Here is a 21,898-nt window from a genome sequence, read left to right as displayed (position 1 = left end):
AAGTCAGTCTCTGAGATTTAAACCAAACTCAACTGCAAGCCCTTGTATAAATGAAAAGAAATTCAAACTCTTCCAACATACAATAACACAACATAAACATTTCTATTCCAAAAATAGGTGATACCAAGGCAGGCCCAAAATCCTACAGGAAAATCATTAAGTCATGTAGTCCCATGTCTAGCATCCTGGGCAATCTTCAGCCAAGATGTGGACTACAAAGGACTTGGGTGGCACCATCCCTATGGCACTGCATGTGGTTGCAGCTTTCACAGCTTCTCTCTTGGGGAGTCTTTGCACATTCCTTGTATCTTTCCTCAAACGATCCATGTTCCTGGCTTCTCCAACATTCTTGGGTCTCTAGTGCCCCTTTGGCTTCACACTCACAGCTTCACACACTGCCCTCTCAGGGTCAAACTGCCTGGCCTCCCAGGCCTTGTTCCAAAATCTAGATGGAAACCTTCCTGACCCCACAACGCTTGCATTCTACATATGCCTAAAACCAGCACCATGTAAATGATGGCAAGGTCTGCTGCCAGCTAAAGCAGTAACCAAGCTTCCATCTCCTTTGGCTGTAGGAGTCAAGGGCCTGGATTGCTGAATGCTATAAACCTAATCTCTAGGAAAAAATTCCTTAGGCCACCACTATTCTGGAACATGGTGCTCTGGGGTTCTCCTTTCAAAGAAAAATCTTTTACCTGTGCAATTTTGAGGTTGCAGATGGTGGAGTCCTGCTGGTTCTTGTGATAGCCTCAGGCCATCCTTTCTTTTGTCTAATTCCATGACTTTTTATTGCAAATCTTTTTCAGCAACCACACTCTTCTCTGTTCCATTATTGCAGGCCACAGCTTTACTGGAACTTTCTTTCTGGCCAAACTCAAACTTTTTAAATCATTCTGATAGACCATTTGCTCTTAGTTCTCAATATATATCTGGCTAAAAAGCCCCCAATATTAGCCATGGAAATGCCTTAATATTAGACTTCCTTGGAAGTTCTCCCACCAGATTAATTAGTCCACCACACATAAACTTAGTCTCCTGCAAAGTCTCTGGATTTGAGCAAAATGTGGATAAATTTCTGCAAAGCATGACAACATGGTCTGGAGTCCAATAGCGAGTAGAGTCCTTCTTCCTCATTGAAACCTCTTGAGCCTGGTCTTTTTCAACTTCATTGCAGTCGATATTCCAGTCTTCTGGGTTCCCATCAAGCTCAGCTCACAGCATTCTAAGAGTGCTTCTTCAGCCAGTATCTCAAAATCTTTCCAAACTTTTCCCACAAGCCATTTGCAAAGGCTTCTGTACCACATGGTCAGGTACAGTCACAGCAACAACCCAAAATCTGGTACCAAAATTTATAACAGTATTGCTTGCTAGAGAAACAGATTTAATGTAAGATATATATCCATATATATATGGATTTACAAGGTAGGTTTACAATGGCCACCCAGAGTCAGGTGTGGGAGTGCAAAAGAGCTGTCTGCACACTGGAGAGCTAAGAATCCAGTCAAAAGTCTAAAGCCCAAGTTCACTATCGTGTCCTGATCCATATCGGAAGGCCAAGGGCATCTGCAGTGGAATGCTGGAGTCTGTGCTGGAAGCCAGGACAATATCTGAGGTGAATGTGAATACTGGAGCTCCTGTAAAGGAACAGAAGTGAGGCATCTTTCTTCCCTTCCCTTTTATTCCATTCAAGATACAAGCCTATTTGTTGTTGCCACTCACATCCACAGAGGGTCTTCACTCTTTAGTAAATTCCTTCAGCTGCACCTAGAACTATCAATGCTCCATTTTAGTGGGCATTTCTTACTCAAATTGGCACAATGAGTTAACTATCACAACCTATCTTTGCAAGAGACAGTGTATGCATTTGCCCTTTACTTTTTACATTAGGGAGGTGAATGATTTTTTAAAATGAAGGTGAAGGTTTTTTTTTTTTTTACTTTGTCTTTATATTTTTGATAGTATAAAGTATTGGAAATAATATAGTTTTTCAGTGTTTTAGTTACTGTCTCATTGCTGTGACAAAATACTCGACACCCACATATAAAAGAAGGAGAGATTTATTTTGGCTCACAGTTTGTAGAGACTTCATTCCTAGGTAGCTGGTTCTGAGGCAGGACAGCATGGCAGCAGGGTATGGCAGAGGAGACAGTTCATGTCATGGTAGGCAGGAAGCAGAGATGGATCAAGGGAGTACACAGAATCTATAATTCCAGGTCACACCCCAGTGACCCACTCTTCTCAACAGGTTTCTTCTCCCAACACCACACCCACCTATAAACCAATAAGCAAACTAACTCACTGCCATACACCCATGATCCAGTCACCTCCCGAAAGGCCTACCTATGAATGCATGAGGCTTTGGGGGAACATATAAATATAAGCCATAACACCCAGCTTTTTAATTCATGAAAAAATGTGGCTCAACTTTTTCTCAGAAATTTTATGAAAATGGTTATTAATAGTTGGTGTGACATATTACATATAATAATTGGAGTTTATATAATTTAAGGAACGATGAAAATAGTTTAATTTGTTATTGAAGGTCAAAAAATGAAATTGGAGCTGCAAGGATGACAATATGCTTCCACTGTAAAATATACTAAGAAATAAATTTCAAGACAGTGTGCATATCCTTAGTCTGATACAAGACTATATGCCTTTTATTTAGAAAAAATCATAAGTATGGAAAACACTAGGTAACATATCAATAGGTAGGAAAGTAAAGGGAGGGGGATGGTACAAAAGCAATTTAGTTGTGAAGAGAATTGAAAAGAAACTTAAAATAGCACAAGAATAAAGATCTACAAAAGAAGGAATAAAGAGCATAATTAGTGTTGTAGAAAATCAATTCAGCACTGAAGTAGACCAACTTGACTAATCCTTCCAAAATGCACATGAAAGATTCAAGCAATGCATAAAATGGTTATAGGTAAAGCAAACAGAAAGTGAAAAACAAAGATAATTGGCTAAAATAAGCTGTACAGAGGGGGAGAGTTTATTTCTGATTTGTTCACTGCATATAAGATAGTATCTGGATCACAATAATGTATGGTTATGTATCATTGAAAATATGATTTCATTATGTATCATTATGTATTATGTATCTCTTGAAAATGTTTGAATTTTTGAAAGTTACTGAATAATTAATGACTGCATCAATACTTTTATCTGCAAGCCATAGAAGACTCTACTTGTAATGACTTAAAATGTTAACAAATATGGTTAGCATCACAAGAAGCCCATGAATAGGATAAAGGTCAGGATGGGTTGATCCAGTGGCTCATCAATGTCATCTGGGTCCTATATTATAACTGCCCTCTTCTCTAGTATTTTAAATTTGTCCTCCACCATAAGGCTAGTTTCTCCAGTGCCAGCTACATACAGTGAGATAAAGAGCCTACATTCCCCCAACCTTTGAACAAGTACTCTTTCTTTTATTTGGGCAACATAGTTTACACATCACCCCACTGCCAACTCTTGCCAGGGTATTTCTATACTGTGATTGGCTTAGGCCTGAAGGCAGAAACCAGTCAATAAATTAGGAGCCATTTTTGGAGGTTGGGCCTGATTTCCCAACCATCTTGCTGTTACAGGATGCCAGAAGAGTAGAACTGGACTCTGAGGAGTTATTTACAACAAATTTTACAAACTTTCTAAAAGAAGAGGTTGAGGAAAATAATCTAGCAGAGATGTAATTTTTAATATTTTTCTGCTGAAGATTCATGCATATGTATGAGAAAGGTGATGTTAGTTTTTCATGAATATGTATGAAGAAGATGATGTCAGTTCTTGTCTTCCCCTTGACTTTTATGCCCAGACTTGAAGTGTTCTCCTTGTTGCTCATGGTTGTCTGTTTGATATGCCACACAGCATATGACAGAGTGGATGGCTTAAACAACAGAAATTTATTTTCTCATAGATCTGAAAGCTAAAATTCCAAGGTCAAGGTGGTGTTGGGTTTGGTGTCTGGTGAGATCTTACTTCCTAGCTTGTATATGGCCCGTTCTGTCTGTCTTCACATGGTCTGTCCTCTGTGCATACATGGAGAGAGCTCACTTTCTCTTTTCCTTTTCTTAGAGGATTACCAATTTTATCAGATTAGTGGCCTGTCCTCATAACCTCATTTAATAGTTATCTTGAAAGTTCTATTTCCAAATACAGTTATATTGAGGGTTAGAGCTTCAACATATGAATTTTGGGGGAACCCAACATACTCCATGACAATGGCCTTGCAAACTTCAAAATTACAAGCAAGTCTCTTGTAGGGTATCACTTATTTTGAGTTTGTTTTATGTTTCTGTACAATGAAATTCAAGTTATGTATCTTTGGTGGCAAGTGTCACAAATGTGATGGTATACTCTCTTCACTGTGACCTCTCTGGTAGCATGTGATTTCCATTTATCCCATGGTTTTCCTTTTGATTACATAAGGCTTTCTGAATATAAAGTTATGGTATGTGTTAACATGTCACAGTTCTGAGCATGGTCTTAGCTTGGAAAATCGAATGGCTTACGTTTAGTAAAGTTGAGATGCTAGAACAGTCACAAAAGCTTTTCAGGGGATCAATAGTATTAAAGAAATGACAATGCTAAACTGCCAATAGCTTTCTTCAGAAGGACCTGGAAAATATTACCTTTACCAATTTGATAAGAAATTCCTCCATGATTGGAAGAGGTAATAACATTTTGAGAACCACTGTAGTATCCGTCTTTTGTAGGTTGGGGATAGAGATAGCTGATTGCGTTGTCAAGCAGAACTTCTTAGTGACAAAAGGAATGTTACCTATCAGGATAGCAGCAGCCAGCAAGCAGACTGTAAAACTTAAAAGCAAGATGAACATAATTACTATAACTAATAGCAAAACTGGAATTGCATCTAGGAAAGTCTGACTTGCAAGAATCTTGGGAGATTTCAGAAAGGCAAGAATAATTTTTTTTTCTGGTACTGGGAATTGAACTCATGACCTCATGCTTGCCAGGCAGGTGCTGTGCTGCTGAGCTAAATCCCCCACCCCAGAAGGACAAGAATAATGATCAGTCACCACAGGTCAGGTTTTCTAGGAAGAGAGCAGAGTGTCTGTTCAGATATGCTCTTGGGATTGAAATTAATAGAATAGAAAGGGGAGAAAGTAGCACCAGGCAAAGGAGACCCACATGCAGGCTGAGCTGATCCCATGATGAACTGTGAACAAGAATGGTCTCTGAGCATCACCTGTGATTGAGCTGAGAGGGTCAGACCTTTGTTTCCTACAGTGGTCAGTGGAATAGATTGTCATAGACATGTATCAGGCAGGGCTTCCCAGAGAAATGGAAGTAACATGGAGTCTAAAAATCTAGCTCTCGGGGCTGGAGATTTAGCTCAGTGGCACAGCGCCTGCCCGGCAAGTGCAAGGTCATGAGTTTGATTCCTGGTACTGGAAAAAAAAGCCAAAAAATAAAAAAAAAATTTTTAAAATCCAACTTTCTTTCTCTAGAAGTAGATTTGTTACAAGGTATTACTTCACACAATCATAAGGCATTTGGATGCAGATTATGAAGACAGGTGCAATTCTGCTGCCAGCCAACTGGAGACTCAAAACTGGTGATATAGATTCCAGCCTGAGTCTGAGGTCTTAGAAATAGATCTGCAGAGGAAGATGAGCTCCTACTCCAAGCAACCAGATAGAGAGGAACTTCAATCTCCCTCCACCATATTTCCTGTTCAGGCATTCAGTGGTTTGGATGACACCACTCATATTGGTGGGGTCCATCTTTCTTACTTAGTTTATCAATTTAAATGCCGATCTCTTCTGGTATCACCCCCACAAACACAACCAGGAACAACGTTTAACCAGATACCTGGACATCCTGTGGGCCAGTGAAGTTAACATATAAAACTACATATCATTGGGTGTATCCTTGGTAAGGCAGGTGACTTTGGGTGAGACAGTTCTCTCCAGCTCAATCAATCCCATAAGAATTTGACATCTGAAAACTACCTGACAATAATACTCTGAGACCTGGTGCAATGCATGGAAATATATGGAGGCCTTTGAGTGGTCAGTGCAGTCTAGCTCTTATAAATAGTTCATCATGTACTTTTAAGGAGATTCTCCAATAGCAGCATCCCTCTCACCCCATGGGAAACTTAGAAGAGAAAGAATGTTGGGACAAAGGACAGTTCCCACTGCTGTATTTAATTCTGAGTGTATACAGGCTAAATCCTGAAGTTTCTGTCCTTCCTTATTAGGTCCAGTGTATTTATGACTGTGTTATATTGTGACTTAGCCCGAGTTATGGGCCTAGAAATCAACAAAGGTTGTAGGAGCAAATCCTAAGTGGGGCATATTTTGTTTTAGTAAGGTGGAGAATGCTAGTTCTAAGAGAGAGAGTAGGGGCAGGCTCAGAGTTGAAAGGAACCCAGAAATTCAAGATCTGGAGAACATTAAGTCATATATCCCTTTGGTATGTGTCAGAAGCAGTTCTTCCCAAGTGAAATCCTGAGCTCAATATAGACTGTTCTTCATTTTGAATTCTCTTTCTAGAACAACACCTTGTCCCTGGGCATGATTCTCAGATTCCATGACCCTCCCAATGCTTGGTGTACTACCTAGGATGCCATCTTTTGGGTTTCCAACTCTGCTTTCAATTGACCATCAGTCACTCTTAGCATTTTATTATCCTTTTTCAGAGTTTAATACAATTTAACAATGCCCATTCAGTTTCACCGTGTAGCTGTTTCCCCACATTTCTCAAATTTTGACAATCACATTAGGTAGTTTCTTCTCTTCTACTCTTTCATCATCTCAGTTTTCCACCAAGGAAATTTCCTAGGGCCACTAGTTCTCTGCCTACCACCAGTAATGTGGTCCTCATTGCCAAGCAGTAGCAAGTCCTAGCTTTGAGACCCCCCATTTCATCTCACCTTCTCTTTTCACAGATGTCTTGGTTACTTTTCTCTCATTGCTGAGGCAAAGTACCTGATGCCCAGAATTAAGGAAGGAAAGGTTTATTTAGCTTACAGTTGTGGAAGCTCCAGTCTATAATCAGCTAGCTCCAAGGCAGGGTGGCACATGGTAGAGGGCAACAGTTCACGGTGGGGAAGACAGCAAAAGAAAGAAGAGCAAAAGAAGGGGAGGGCAACAAGCAGACTCTTTCCCTCCTTTACATTGTATGAAAACTACCTGATCCCAGGGTGGGTGTAGCACTCACACCCATAATCCCAACATTGGACCTTGAATCAATCATAAAGTCTAGAAAACCACCCCATGACTGCATGAGGCTTTCGGGGGACATCCAGACACAAAGTATAACAACAGACTACTCCAGTACCAACATTTGCTGGTTGGATTTTCTACAAAGAAGGCTCTGGGACAGAGTTAGATGGTATGATGTTCATTAGAAGCAAACTTGGAATCAACCCTTGTGAAACTATGGAGACAATATTGGGTACATAGAGATCCAGCAGTGTTGCAGATCTAATATCAGTCTTGGCCAATAGCACAGGAACACTAGAGTCAAAATTGCCCAGAGTTGTCTTGATTTGAGCTGAGCTCCCATGCCTTTGTATATCTGCCACAAGCAGTCATTGTGTGTAGGCCATTCTGGGAAGGAGCATGAACTTAATTGACAGTCTTTCTGCAGTTGAAGCAATACAGAAGGGTATTGGCAGTTGAAGGCTGCCTGCAGTTAGACCTACTATTTCTCTTTACTCACAATGTACCTTTACCACCTCATGAATAAGTTTTAAATTTCACAACAGTGTACTTTGATTTCCTCTTCTCTGTTCTGTACTATTGCCAGACCTTTTACTTTTACAGTTCTAAACCCAACAAACTTTAACAAGTGTGAGAGTGGGTGTATCATTTCCAACTGTATTGGGTAGGTGTGAGGCCTTGTATCTTATCACATCCAAATTTCATAAAACACTTGATCAATAAACTTTGGATTTAACAATCACTCTGTTGACACACACACACACACACACACACACACACACACACACACACACACCTTACCTGTGTTTTTTACCCCTATGAATTGTTGCTTTCTTTGAAGCAAAGCTATTGATTTAAATAGGTGTGTTTTGCCTATTGTTGCTAGTTAGTTTGATATGGGAGAATTTTTTCAGGTGTCTAGTCCTTCATATTCCTGGAAATATGAGTATGATTAGTATAATAAACATGTCAGTTTTATGCATGTATGAATATAATATACTTTGTTTTTAAGACTAGTTATGTAAATACTTCCTCTAATAGTTCCTTAGAAAAGGGCACCCCTCCAGCCCTTGGGCCACAACCAGTCCTGGTTGTGTTAGGAATTTGGCCACACAGTAGGAGATGAATAGTAGGCTACCAAGCAAAGCTTCATCTGTACTTACTACTCCTCCTGAGTTCATGCATTGCATTACCACCTGAGCTCCACCTTCAGTCAGATTAGCTGGGGCATCAGATTCTCACAGGAATGGGAACTGTACTGTTAAATGTGCATTGAGGGGTCTATGTTGTCCTCCTTATGAGAACCTAATATGTGATGACCTGAGATGGGGCTGAGGCAATGATGCTAGCACTGGGAGCAACTGCAAATATAGATTAACATTAGTGGACAGGTTCTATGGCATAGAGACCCATAAGAAATCAGTTACTTACAGGCTCATATGAAAACCCTATTAGTGGGACTGGGGATTTAGCTCAGCGGCAAAAAGCGCCTGCTTGGCAAGCGCAAGGTCGTGAGTTTGGTTCCCGGTACCGGAGAAAAAACCAAAAAAAAAAGAAAACCCTATTAGTGAATGAAAAGTGACAATTAAGCTGCATCTAGTGGAAGCTTTTAAGTTACAATCAGACATGTACTATCAGACATGTACAATCAGACAGTCTACATGTGGCCCATCCATTACTTTACTTACCCCTTTCATCTGTGCCTATTTCCTGCACTGTGTCTTAGTCAAAGTTTTGGTGAGCTCATAAGCTGAGGCTAGACAAAGTGAGTAAAAAACAAACATTACTGGAGAGCTGCTTTGGAAAGTGGAAAAGACCCAAAGATGGAACAGCAGCAGACTCTAAGACTGTCAACAAAGAGAAAGCTGCATTTAAAAATTCAAGAGTCCCACTTGAATTACAGATTCATTGCAACAGATGATTCACATTCTACAATCCTGTTTTGTAAAATACATGGTGACCAACTATCCAACAAAACAAAGAAATCTTCAAAACTGCTTCATCACATGGAGACTAAGTGCCCTGTATTAAGAAACAAATCTTTGGAGTTTTTCAAAAGAAAAAAATGTGAATATGAACAGAAATAATTACTGGCAGCCACTTCATCAAATGTGTTTGCATCGTGAGCATCATTCTTAGGTGCTACCTGCATGGGTAAAGCTAAGAAGCCCTTTACTACTGGTGAAAGTTGATCGTGTCTGCTGCTTAGGATATTTGTCATAAACTTTTGGGAGAGCCTGAAGTTCAAAAGGGAACACATGCTCTTCTTTTGGTTAGCACCATAACCACAAAAATTGATGAAATATCAGATGATATTGAGGCACAGTTGTTAGAATTAATGAATCAGTATGGCATGCAATTCAGGTTGATGTGTCTACTAATGTTGACAACGGGGCAAAAATGCTTGTTTTTGTGCATTGCATTTTTTCAGAGGATTCACATGAGGCTATGGTATGTACACTTATCTTGGCAATCAATACCACAGCTGAAGAACTGTTCGAGTCTTTGAATGATTATGTATCAGGAAAATGGAATTGATCATTTTGTGTCCCATGCATGGACAGGATGACTGCCATGCTTGGATAGCTTTCTGGTTTCACAGCTCAGATCAAAGAGGTCATTTCTTGGGCCAGGGATATAACTCAGCAGCACAGCGCCTGTCTGGCAAGGGCAAGGTCATGTGTTTGATTCCCGGTATCAAAAAAAAAAGTCACTTCACAATGTGAGGCTACATGCGCTGTCATTCGTAGAGAATTCTGGCTAACTAAAAAGTGTCACATAAACTTAACATTTTAGATTAAAATTATTAAACTCATTAAAATACACACCCTTAACTCATGTCTGCTTGTGTAGCTCTGGGATGAGATGGATTCAGATCACAGACATCTCTTATACATAGAAGTGAGATGGCTTTCTAAAGTTTGATCACTGTTCAGAATTCTGGAGTTATGAAAATCATTCCAGAGATTCCTTTAAGAAATTCAGTTACCACTGGCAGCACATTCCAGTGACACAGAATGGGTCAGAAAACTTTTTTGTGTGACATATTTAGTCAGCTTAGTGAACTCCACATGTCAGAAAGGGAATGATAACTGTGTTCAAACTGACAGATAAAGTGGACACATTCTAAACCCAACTAAAATTATGGGGGGCAATGAGTAAATGTTGGGATTTTTGACTTATTTCAAATATTAGCAAAGATTTTGAAAGAGACTGAGCAAGAGACTTCTTTTTCCCAGTTGGTGCATGAGTACCTGCCTCAGCTTTCAAAAGATTTTGAGCTATACCCAACCACAAATGACTATCAAACTGAAAAGTGATGGATCTATAACTAATTTATGAATAAGCCAGGTGACTTGACTCTGTCCATGCTAAAAGGGGACCAACTGCTTGAGGTGGTAAATGACAGTGTCCTTAAATGCACATTTGTATCCATATGTTCTGTATTAAAGTCAAGGAAGATTATCCTGAGATTGCCACAAAATCACTAAGAAGCTTCCTTCCATTTCCAATATCCAGTGTCTGGGAAGCAAGGTTTTCTTCAGTGATAGAAACCACAGCAAAATTCTGCAGTAGACCAGACAAGAGCAACACATGTTGGGTGTTTCTCATCACCCCCAGATAGAACAGTTTAGTTGCAGGAAAACAAGCTCAGGACTTTCCCACTGATCCTGCATCGTGTGGAGTTATATAATTACAATGTAACAATAATAATAGAAATAAAGTGTTCCATGAATGCAATGTACTTGATGCATACCAAAACTATCCTCGCTCCAGTCTGTGGAAAAGTTGTCTTTCACAAAACTGATCTTTGGTGCTGGGAACCAACTGCCTTACAATGTTTAGAATGATGAATGTATGTTAACCCATAGATGTATTTCTTAGTGTGCAATTTGTATAGGACACATTTTTAATCATAAAGCATAAAATGGAAATTAATTTTTAAAAGGTTAATACGAAAGTTATCTGCATGTGGTGGTGCACACTAGAGGCTGAGGCAGGAGGATTGGGAATTTAAGGCCATGCAGGACAATTTAATGAGACAATTTCCCCAAATAATACAAAACAAAAGAGTAGAGAGCTGTGAATGGAGTGCTGTATACCCTAGGTTCAATCCCCAGTACTCAAAAAAAAAATAACTACTTAAGATATATAAAATACGTATAATTTCTGGGCTAAAGAAAAAGTGCAAACTTCAGGAAATATTTGTCTTGGTGTTTATTAGTTAACAAAATGGCACAAACATGAATGAACAAAAAAACCATTCCAAAAAACCTACTAAGAACATGTTAAAATATACCAAAGAGTTACAGGGAAAGGTATGGAGATAAAAGCAGAAAGTAATGAATTAAAAGCAGTGAATAAAAAAAGTTAAATTTTTGGAAAATTGTACAGAGCATATGGTAGGAATTCTGAATAGGTTAATGATAAAAGAAGAAATGCAAAAATTGCGCTGGAGGAGTAACCACCCAAAAGTTTGACTCAGGAAGTGGACAAGTTCTGTGAAAAATTCCAGGCACACTAGCACACAAATTGTGCTAACCACATCAGTTACAATGTTCCTCTTGAAGCAAACAAACAACCAAACTACCTCTAAGCATAAATGACTAAGGCATTTTCTTGGATCATTTCAATGCATTATCTAGACATCCATCCTGAAGATTTTACTGTGAAATGGCATGATACTTGGCACCTAAAAATATATTTAAATGGGAAAGGATAGATTGAAAAAATATTTAAAAGGCATAGTCTTTTTTAAAGTTGATACAAAGAAAGAGGTTCATAATATTTTGGTTGACAGTTCTACTTTTATGTTTGAAATTTCTATAATAAAATGCAGATAACATAAAAAAATTTATTTCTTTGAAGGTGCAAGATTAGGGAGGATGTGGTTACCACTGTTAGAAATGGGATGAATGATAGAACAGACCTCTATTCCATAGTTAACCATTATTAGGCTTAGAAAATTATATTTCTATATTCCTTAGTAGCTAAGATAGCCATATTGTAATCTTGGAAAAATATGAATTATAGATTAATGTTACTTATAAATATAGATCTTAAAATTTTTAAAAAGATCATATACTAAATTATCACAAAATTAGATTTATTCTAGGGTTTTAAAGATAGTGGAAGATTAGAAAATATATCAGTGTGATTTATATCATCAATAAGTCAAAGGAGAAAAAATTCTTCAGAGATGCTGAAGAGGCATCTGAATGAAGCTGTATTTGCTATCCCTTCCTATAAAAAGTGCCAGAGATAAATCGACTTAACAAGAAGAAAGTTTTGTTGGGGCTCAAAGTTTTTTGGAAGTTTCAGTGCATGGGCAGTTGGCCCTGTCGCAGTTGGCCTGTGGGGAGGCACCACATTATGGTGGGGCATGCACCATAGAGCAAAGATGCTAATATCATGACTGAGAAGGAAAAGAGGGACAGAAAGGGAATAGATTTCCACAATTCCCTCAAGGAAATGACCCCAGTAAGCAAAGACCTCGCATTTGGTTCCCATTTTAAAAGTTCAAACACCTCTTAATAGTGCCAAGTTAGAGACCAGCCCTGTAACACATGGGCCTTTGGGAAATATTCTGGATCCAAACTATGGCAAAGATCCACTTTCAATCTGCACCTAATCTCATGGGAAGCTAAATAACTAGTAACTTGTTTACATAAGTAGTGTGCATCTGAGTCCAATTATCAAACATTATACTTAATAGAAAAACCCAGGATGCTGGAACAACATGTAAGATGCTGTCGTGGTTTGGGGTTTATTGCAAGGTAAACAATATAATACAGAACACATATTTTATAATATTATTTATCATGGTCACTCAAAGAATCATATATAGGAGAGTGCAGGAAATCTGTGCATACACTAAGGACCAAAGAATCCAGCTGAGGGCTTGGATCCCACAGAAATGTCCTGCATGAGTCCAGTTGAAGACCTAGAGGCCATAACAATGCCTCCCATGAGTCCAACTGGATGTCTAGAGCCCATAACAATATCTCATGCAGGTGTGTTTCACAGATCTACGCTGGAAGACCAAAGGTCAGTGGTGGAATCTACAAAGTCTGTGCCAGCGGGATGAAGGATCTGTGCTAGCAGGCTGAGGGATCCACACTGGAGCCAGGAAGCAACGCTCAAAATAAGAACCAGAACTCCCCCAAAAACTCCCCAAAAGTTCTCCCCACAAGAACCAGCCATCCTCAGCAACAGCGAGGTCCCAAGCTCCTCCAGTGATCCGGACAGCTGAGTTCCCATCAGGAAAGCCAATGCGACAAGCTTCTCCAGGAGACTGAGCAGTGCCCCATCTTCCCCTCCAGAGTCAGGAAGTGATGTTCCAAGTGAGGACCAGAGTTCCCCCAAAGTGAACCAAAGCCATTTTCAGTGACAACAAGGTCCTGAGCTCCTTGCTGAATGAAAAGAGCCAAGTTCATCAGGAAAGCCAGCATGATAAGCTCCTCCAAGTAAACCAATAGCTCCTTACAGCTTCTCTCTGCTTCCATCAGGCTCCCAACGTTTCTACCAGCTCCTAATAGCCTGTTATCTTCTTCTCCAGTTCTGCCTCTTATGCTGCTGGAAACAATCCCCAGGTGGGCCTCCCACACCCAGCACCATGCTTACTCAGTTCAGCTGGATGTTATAAGTTGACCACCAGTTGTCAATCCACCCTAGATGCCTCGTACTCGTGCTAGTTAATACTAGTATTCTTTTTGGAGTTCTAATCAATGCAATGTGATGAAAAGAAGGAAGGAAGAAGGGTGGGGAAAAAGAAAACAGAAAGGAATGAAGAAAGGAAGGAAAGGAAGGAAGGAAGAAACGGAGACAGAGGAAGGATAGAAAGTTCCCACTTTCTTGTTGGTTTCTGGGACAAAATATCTGACATCCATGACTTAAAGGAGAAGAGGTCTAATTTGGCTCACAGTTTAAGTCCAGGTTCAGTTCATTTAGAAGCAGGAATAGAATAACAGAGGGGCATGGTAGAGGAAAAAGTGCTCCACCTATGGCAGCCAGGAAGCAGAGAGCAAAGAGAGGAGCAGAAGAGACCAGTGCACACTTCCAGGTCTTTCTCCTAGTTTCTCACCTCTCACCAGGCCCCACCTCCAAAAAGCACATTAGGCTACTGAACTCATCAAGGAGTGAATCCACCCATGGGTACAGCACCTCCAGTTCCAGTCACTTTCTACATACGTAGGGCATTTGGGAGACACTTTAGATCTAAACCATAGTAGGAAGGAAGGAGAAAACTAGTGTAAAATAATAGAATGGAGATGAACATATGAATATATGATTGTCTCCCTGGGAACACTAAGAAAACCAACTGAATGTTCATCTAATCTTGGAATACAGAGATACTTCTAAACTTATGCCCAGAAGCAGAAATGTAGATGCTGAAGATTTCTATAAGTTAAGTTTGGATAAATGTGAAACAAAATGCTCATAAATCTACCATACCGAGACTAAGAATCAAATAATACTGCAGGAAATTTATGGGCAACACATGTGCTAAACAATGTGCTGATATTTTTATATTTAAAAGACCTTTATAATCAATGAGGAAAATATGGGAAAAGAGAAAAAAAGGGGAAAAAGACATATATGTATACACAGGATAGCTAACATTGTTGTACTACTGAATTTTATTGCTCTATTGAAAGGAACAGTTAATGTTTAAGTGTTTGATCAATCTTACATGTCTATATTTGTTTAGCTGAGTAACCAATTTGGAGATATCAATATGCAATACAACAACCATTGTTAATTTCCTATCACCTTGTCTGAAATTCTGTATTGCTTATATTGTTTTCCTGTTATTTTCTAAATGTATGTGTGTTTGTTAATATATTTTCATTCTTTTATCTTTAAAATTAAAAAATGAGTTAAGAATAAAAATGCATAATTATAACTACAAAAGAAATAAATGACCCATGAGTAAATGAATATTGTATGTCTGGTGATCATGGTACTGTGCCTTAATAGAAGATACTTCTCTCTATAGTGGTCTATTTCTGTTGAGCTATGTAAAGTTTATGGCTATTTTGACAAATTGTCACATATTTTGGACAATTATGCAACATGTCTAAAACATTTTTAAAGATGTACCTACTCTTTGATCTAGCATCTTTAATGTTGTAAATATTTTAAGAAAATCCTCATATTAATTTGAAATATGTGCATAGATTATTTATGTGAATAAAAGACAAGCATTGATTACTTAAACTATAGGGCATTTATCAATGTAAAACTAATTTTGTTGTAATTAATGTAGATATGATAAAACTATACTTATTAATATAAAAGGATCCCCATGGCCACTTAGGAGAAATGTCTCAAGGGAAGTCTCAACCACATATTAAAAAGCTGTCTGTGTTCTTTGCTTTTCATTTTTCTTTTACTCTGTGTATTTAAGTCCATGATTCATGTGGTAGATTATATCCATCCCAGAAAACCCAAATTCGCGTATTATAGTCAAGCTATATCTAGAAACTGCTTGGCATTCTATAAATTTCAGTTCAAACTCCTAGAGAGAGTTGGGCAAAGAATATGTGAATATAAGAGGTCTGTCCTTAGGGTTAACAAAGAAATAGACTGGCGCCATTACAGATGTGGCTGCTAGAAGCCAATAAGTGTGGGGAATTGATGCTGTTACTGCTGTAGCCAGACATAAATCCCACAGGTATCATATAAATACATGTGTATTCATACAAAGCCAAATCACCTGTGGGTCTTCATTCAAATAAATCAAAGAATGATATCCTCCAAAACTGGACATTCCTCTAAAATTTGAAGAGCAATTTAGATCTTTATTACTGTGACATGTAACACATATCGTTTGTGTTAGCTTTCTCGCTGTGACAAAAATCCTTGAGATGAATAACTTAAAAGGAGGAAAGATTTATATTGGCTGATGGTCACCACAGGTGGGGAGCACTTGGAAGAACAATGGCCACCTTCCGGTGATCCAGGAGAGAGGATGCTAGTGACCTTCGTTTTGAATAACAAAACTCCTCCTCCTAGCCCTTTAAACTATGAACTCGTAGGTGGGTTTATTACTCCTTTCCTGAGCTCAGACCCCTTATACTCCATTTATTTCCCAAAGTTCCCACCCCAGAACACTTCTGCGCTGGGCCCTAAACCATCAACACATGAGTTTGGGGAGAGGTGCATTTAAGATGGAAACCATAACACATTTCTTTAAATTTTTTTTGTGGGGAGAGGGCTTGGTCTCTTTCCATCTCTGTGTCTCTGTGGTTTTCAACTACTCAATGCGTTACCACCTCTGTCTCCAGGTGATCTAAATTCTTTCATTAGAGAGTTCCACTGAGCAAGTCTTTTCCCTTTTTCTTCTGCATTCCAGATGTATATATTTTTTCAGGGCCTCTTCCTATGTAAACCAAACCACCCTTACTTCTTATCCATCATCACCTACAAGCAAGCACCAAGGAACTACGCTGACAGATACAGTATCCTTTTGAACTAGTGCAGAATTGTGGATGTTATAGTTCTTATAATTTATTTACATGTGTGGAAAAAAATGTTGAAAGATGTAAAACAAAGTCTTAGCCCTTCTTATCACCTGCAGGTGAGATTATGGATGATTTTAAAATATATTTTATTTTTCCTCTTTTGTTTTCCTTAATTTTCCTTTCCTCAACCTTTTGTAAATTTTTATTTTTAAAACTTTACTTTTGTGAAAAAATTATTGTTATCTGTGGTGACATATGCCTGTAATTCCAGCCCTCAGAGGCTGAGGCAAGAGGATCACTGCAAGTTTGAGGCCACTCTGGGCTACAAAGTGAGTTCAAAGCCAGCCTGAACTGTGTAGCAAAACCCTGTCTCAGAAAGATAAAAAATAGTTATTTGTTCTTTATGTGAAACAAGTGTACATATTTATGAGATGCTATCCAATATTTTGATAGAAGTATAGATTATATTATGTTCAAGTTACAATAAACCTAACCTATATATGTCTTCAAACTTTGTTTTTACTTTTTTTGTGGTGAAAACATTGAAAATCCTTTTTACTATCTGTTTGTGAAATACCTGTATACAGTAGATTTTCAATAAATATAGCCACCATACTGTGCACAACACCAGAATTTATTTCTCTTTTCTTTAAATAATATGCATTTGTTGTACCATTAGCAGATAAAATCTTCTACATCAAAAACTTCTTTTGCTCTAATGTGCTAACAAAGCAATTTATATGTAATAGTATTTAGGGTCATATATGCAATAAGTATTTACTTTAGATAGAACAAATAAATGCACAAATTTATGAAATAAAGTTAATTCCGTAGTTTACATAACAATCTGAACAGAAAGGCCTATAATAATCATGTAACCAAGGATAATACTTTTAAATTGGAAAGGGCCTACTCAGAACCATTGTATGAAATCAATTTCTACCAGGAAGTGAGTACATCATTTTGGAAAATGTTGACACAATTAATATTTTATACTTAGCAAGCATTGAATAAGAGTTTAACAAAATCCACTATTTCATTATAAATGCATTATACTATACATTGTATTGTCTATACACTGTATGTTTAAGGTACTAAAAGCTACTGTGGAATTTTATTATTTCTTGTTCCTATAATTTGGGATTTAAATGACCTCCATCAAAGACCAGTGTGTTGAAGGCTCTTTTCCTAGCTATTGAGAGGTGGTGGAAACTGTAAGAATTAGGTCCTTATGGAAGGTCATCTGGTCATGGGCCATGTCCATGAATGAAATAATGGGATTCCAGCAGCTCCTTCTTCTCTTTTGCTCCCTAGCCTTGAGTTTAGCAGTTTTGCTTTGCCATGTTCTCCTGCCATAATGTGTGCCTCATTGCAGGCCCAAAAGTAATGGGACCAATTGATCATGGACGAGAAGCTCCAAAATTGTGGGCCAAAATAAACGTTTTCTTTTTATCAGTTGATTATCTCAGGTACTTGTTATAGTAACAGAGTGCTGAGTAACATTGTGGTGGATTGACAACTAGTGGTCAACTTATAACACCCAGCTGAACTGAGTAAGCGTGGTGCTGGATGTGGGAGGCCCACCTGAGGAATGTTTCCAGCAGCATAAGAGGCTGAACTGGAGAAGAAGGGAGGCTTTTGGAAGCTGAGAGGCTGTTGGGAGCTGGTAGAAGCTGTTGGGAGCCTGTTGGAAGCTGAGAGAAGCTATAAGGAGGTGTTGGTTTTCTTGGAGGAGCTTGTCATGTTGGCTTTCCTGATGAACTCAGCTGTTCCCATTGTCCAAGGAGCTCAGGACCTTTTAACAAAGAATGGCTTTGGTTCACTTTGGGGGAGCTCTGGTCCTCACTTTGAGCATCACTTCCTGAGTCCAGTGTAGATCCCTCAGCCTGATAGCACAGATCTTTCATCCTGCTGGCATAGACTTTCTAGATTCCGCCATTGACCTTTGGGCCTTCCAGAGCAGATTCATGAAACAGGCCTGCATGTGATATTGTTATGGGCTCTAGACCTCCAGCTGGACTCATGGGAGGCATTGTTATGGGCTCTAGGTCTTCAACTGGACTCATGCAGGACATTTTTGTGGGATCCAAGCCCTCAGCTGGATTCTTTGGTACTCAGTGTATGGACAGATTTCCTGCACTCTCTCGTATATGATTCTTTGGGTGACTATTATAAGTAATCTTATAAAATATGTGTCCTGTATTATATTGTTTCCTCTTGCAAAAAAAAAAACCCAAACCAATATAACCATATTTGTTTAAAGTTGATTTTCTCATTTTGTTTTAGACTTTACTTTCCATATCACTATTAATATTATGAGAAACTTTGATAGACTTGAGACTATAGTATTTCTCAGAGTGGTATTTGCATGTTTTTGCCCCAGTCATTCATCCTGTACTAGTTTTCTTTTACTTGATTTTAGCCAATAATTATTCCTGTATACTCCTCTTCCTAAAACCTAACTGCCCAAACAGTGGCTTTTAAGATGCAAGAGTCATCTCACTCCCCTTGACACTAGCCAATTTTGCTCCTGTCCTCCTGTAAGAGTCTTGGAGAACATTCCAGACTTCTCTGCAATAGGAAAGACCCCTTTGGAAACCTCTTAATGGGCCTTGTTAAAAGCTTTGAGTCAGAGTGCTCTGGTAGCTTTTCTCCAAAATATAAATGATGATTAATATTAGGGAAATCAAGGTGAAGTATAACTTGTTAAAATTTTGCTGATCTAATAAGAACTCTGATATGTCAGAACAGTGGAATGTGGTTGAGTATGGTAATTATGTTGGTATTTTTGGTATGTCTATACCTCATGCAAAATGTAACATTAGGTACCTAAATTCAAGAAAATCACTCATAAATCAGCTTCCACTGTACCTGATGGCAAGAAACTATTTCCAAGCAGCAGAACTACTGCCAAAAGATAGATGTTCTTGTTCGCATCAAATGTTTATAATTTGGACTCTGTTGACAGACTAAACAAATTAAATTTTATTCTTGAGGACTCTTATTTAATTTTGCAATGTTCCAGAAAGCAGTTTATTTAATTCTCCAAAATATCTGAAATCTTCCCAGATATATTGAAATAAAGATTTAATACATGCTTAATAAAAAGACTTTTTAAAATGTGAAGACAAATTACCTAATTATCATGTTTTTAGGCAAGGGGAAGTTGACTTTCCAACTTGTAGAACTGCACAAGGACCTTATCGTGTGGACATTTGCCTGCCCTGCTTTGTGAATGACAAGTACCTGGAAGGTATTCTTGAATAGGTTAAGGCATCCCTTAGACTGTAGAAAATCCATTTTCCATTATTATATTAGAAAATAACATACTATTCCTTCATATGATTCAATAGGCTTTATGTTTTTAGGCAAGTTTTTGAACCTTGGAAAAGGTGATAACTCTGTATGATCTTAGGAATCAAGTACTATGTGTCTTCAAGAAACTCCTTGGCAAGCGCAAGGTCATGAGTTCGGTTCCTGGTACCGGAGAAAAACAAAAAAAAAAAAAAAAAAAAAAAAAAAAAAAAAAAAAAAAAAACTCCTTGGTGTAAAAAAGAAAGGACAAAAATAGAACAAAATAAACCCCCAAAACCCTTGTCAGCCTTACTCTTTCTCACGTAGTGCGCTTGGAATCTTATTGTGCTACTGAGGTTATATATAACAAAGTATGCTTGACCTAAACATTTGCATTTGATGAGTAATTTCTTCTCATTTGTACACTAAAGGCTGGGGAGGGAAGAGAAACAGTCTCTCTCATGAGATTTCTGCAGTTCATACAAGGGCCTGCTGGGGTGGGTCAGGGTGAAGCAAACTGTATTAGTTTAATGGTGATGAATTGCATAAATAAGTTGAATATGAAGAAAAGTGGGCCAAAGGCTCCAAGAAAGATAACAAATAAAATAAAATCTGTGCCTCACAGATGGAAGTTATAACACCTGATTAGGATGATTGCTGAAGCTTCCTAAGAGGGGATGGTGTTGGAGTTTGCAGGTTGGACAGGACATAGACTCCCAACACCCACGGTTAAAATAGAATCTAACAAGGAGAATTTCTCAGTGAGGTCTCCAGGCCCTGTCCACTTCCTGCACGTAGTAGGCACTCAGAAATATTTTTCTGGGATGAGCAAAGCAAAACTCATTTTGAGAAATTTAGATATCAGATATTAACTTAGAAAAACTCTATAACTTTTTATTACCTTGAAGTGATACACATTTTTTCAAAGTAATATCTATGGCGAAGATAGCATTATGCTACTTCCTACTTAGAGAGGTTGTTCTGTCTTCTTGGCAGTTAGAAACTTTGAAAGCTCAGGTTTTTCCATTTCTTTGGCTCATGGATTGTAACAGAAAACTCCATCGTGGGAGGAGGGTAGTTGAGCTGAAACGTCAAATAGAATCTCATGAGTCACACACATGTCTGTTAATAGCAGGAAGAACAGGGTGGATATACAAGCCAGAAGTAATGCAAAGGGAGTTACTTAATTCTTTTCCTTCTCATATTAATCAGAAAAAATCCTTCTGCTCTTATTTTTTAAAAACAATATGTTCCCCTGACAAAGAAGTACCTGAGTCACTTCTCAGAGGCAGGGATTTGATTTTCTAAATAGTTAGTTCTTTGTAGTTAGCAGAAATCCAACAGTGACATTTAAAAATTATTCTGTTTCTATAACTTGGCCACTCTTTAAACCAAGAGGACTTTTATGTTGAATGGTGTACACCTACATGATAATTCATGTCAACCATGTACTTACCACAAAATCTCAAATGCCTTCCTACATAAATCATTTCCGAGACCTAAGAAGCTAAGTCATTAAAATTTACTTGAGATTCCTGTAACCTTTCTCAGGAAGCAACAGCAGGTATAAAATGTGCAGGCTTTTTTTTTTTTTAAGGTGTGCAAAGCTTTCACTGTTGCTTATAAAAGAAATTCTTTTTTTATGAGTAGTTGAAAAGTCTGCCAGAGGGTGGGCAAGAAAGTTGTGGAGTTTTGGAAGGGTGACGCAGTAGATTATGGTAAATTAGAAAATTGTCACATGCTATGGAAGGAGGAGATATTAGGTTGAGTGAGATTTTTCCAGTGCTAAATGACAATATAGTTTTACCTTTACTAATGCTTTACCCTTGGTGTTTTCAAGTTAACTAGTCAATAATATAGGTGGAAATGAAAGTATTAATTCTATAGACTTGGAATGGCTTAAGCTGGACATGCTTTTATTAAAGATATACATGCATATAT

Source organism: Chinchilla lanigera, unplaced genomic scaffold, assembly GCF_000276665.1.
Source record: "Chinchilla lanigera isolate Chin_1 unplaced genomic scaffold, ChiLan1.0 scaffold00028, whole genome shotgun sequence".
Lineage (NCBI taxonomy): Eukaryota > Metazoa > Chordata > Mammalia > Rodentia > Chinchillidae > Chinchilla > Chinchilla lanigera.
This window is presented reverse-complemented; position numbering follows the sequence as displayed.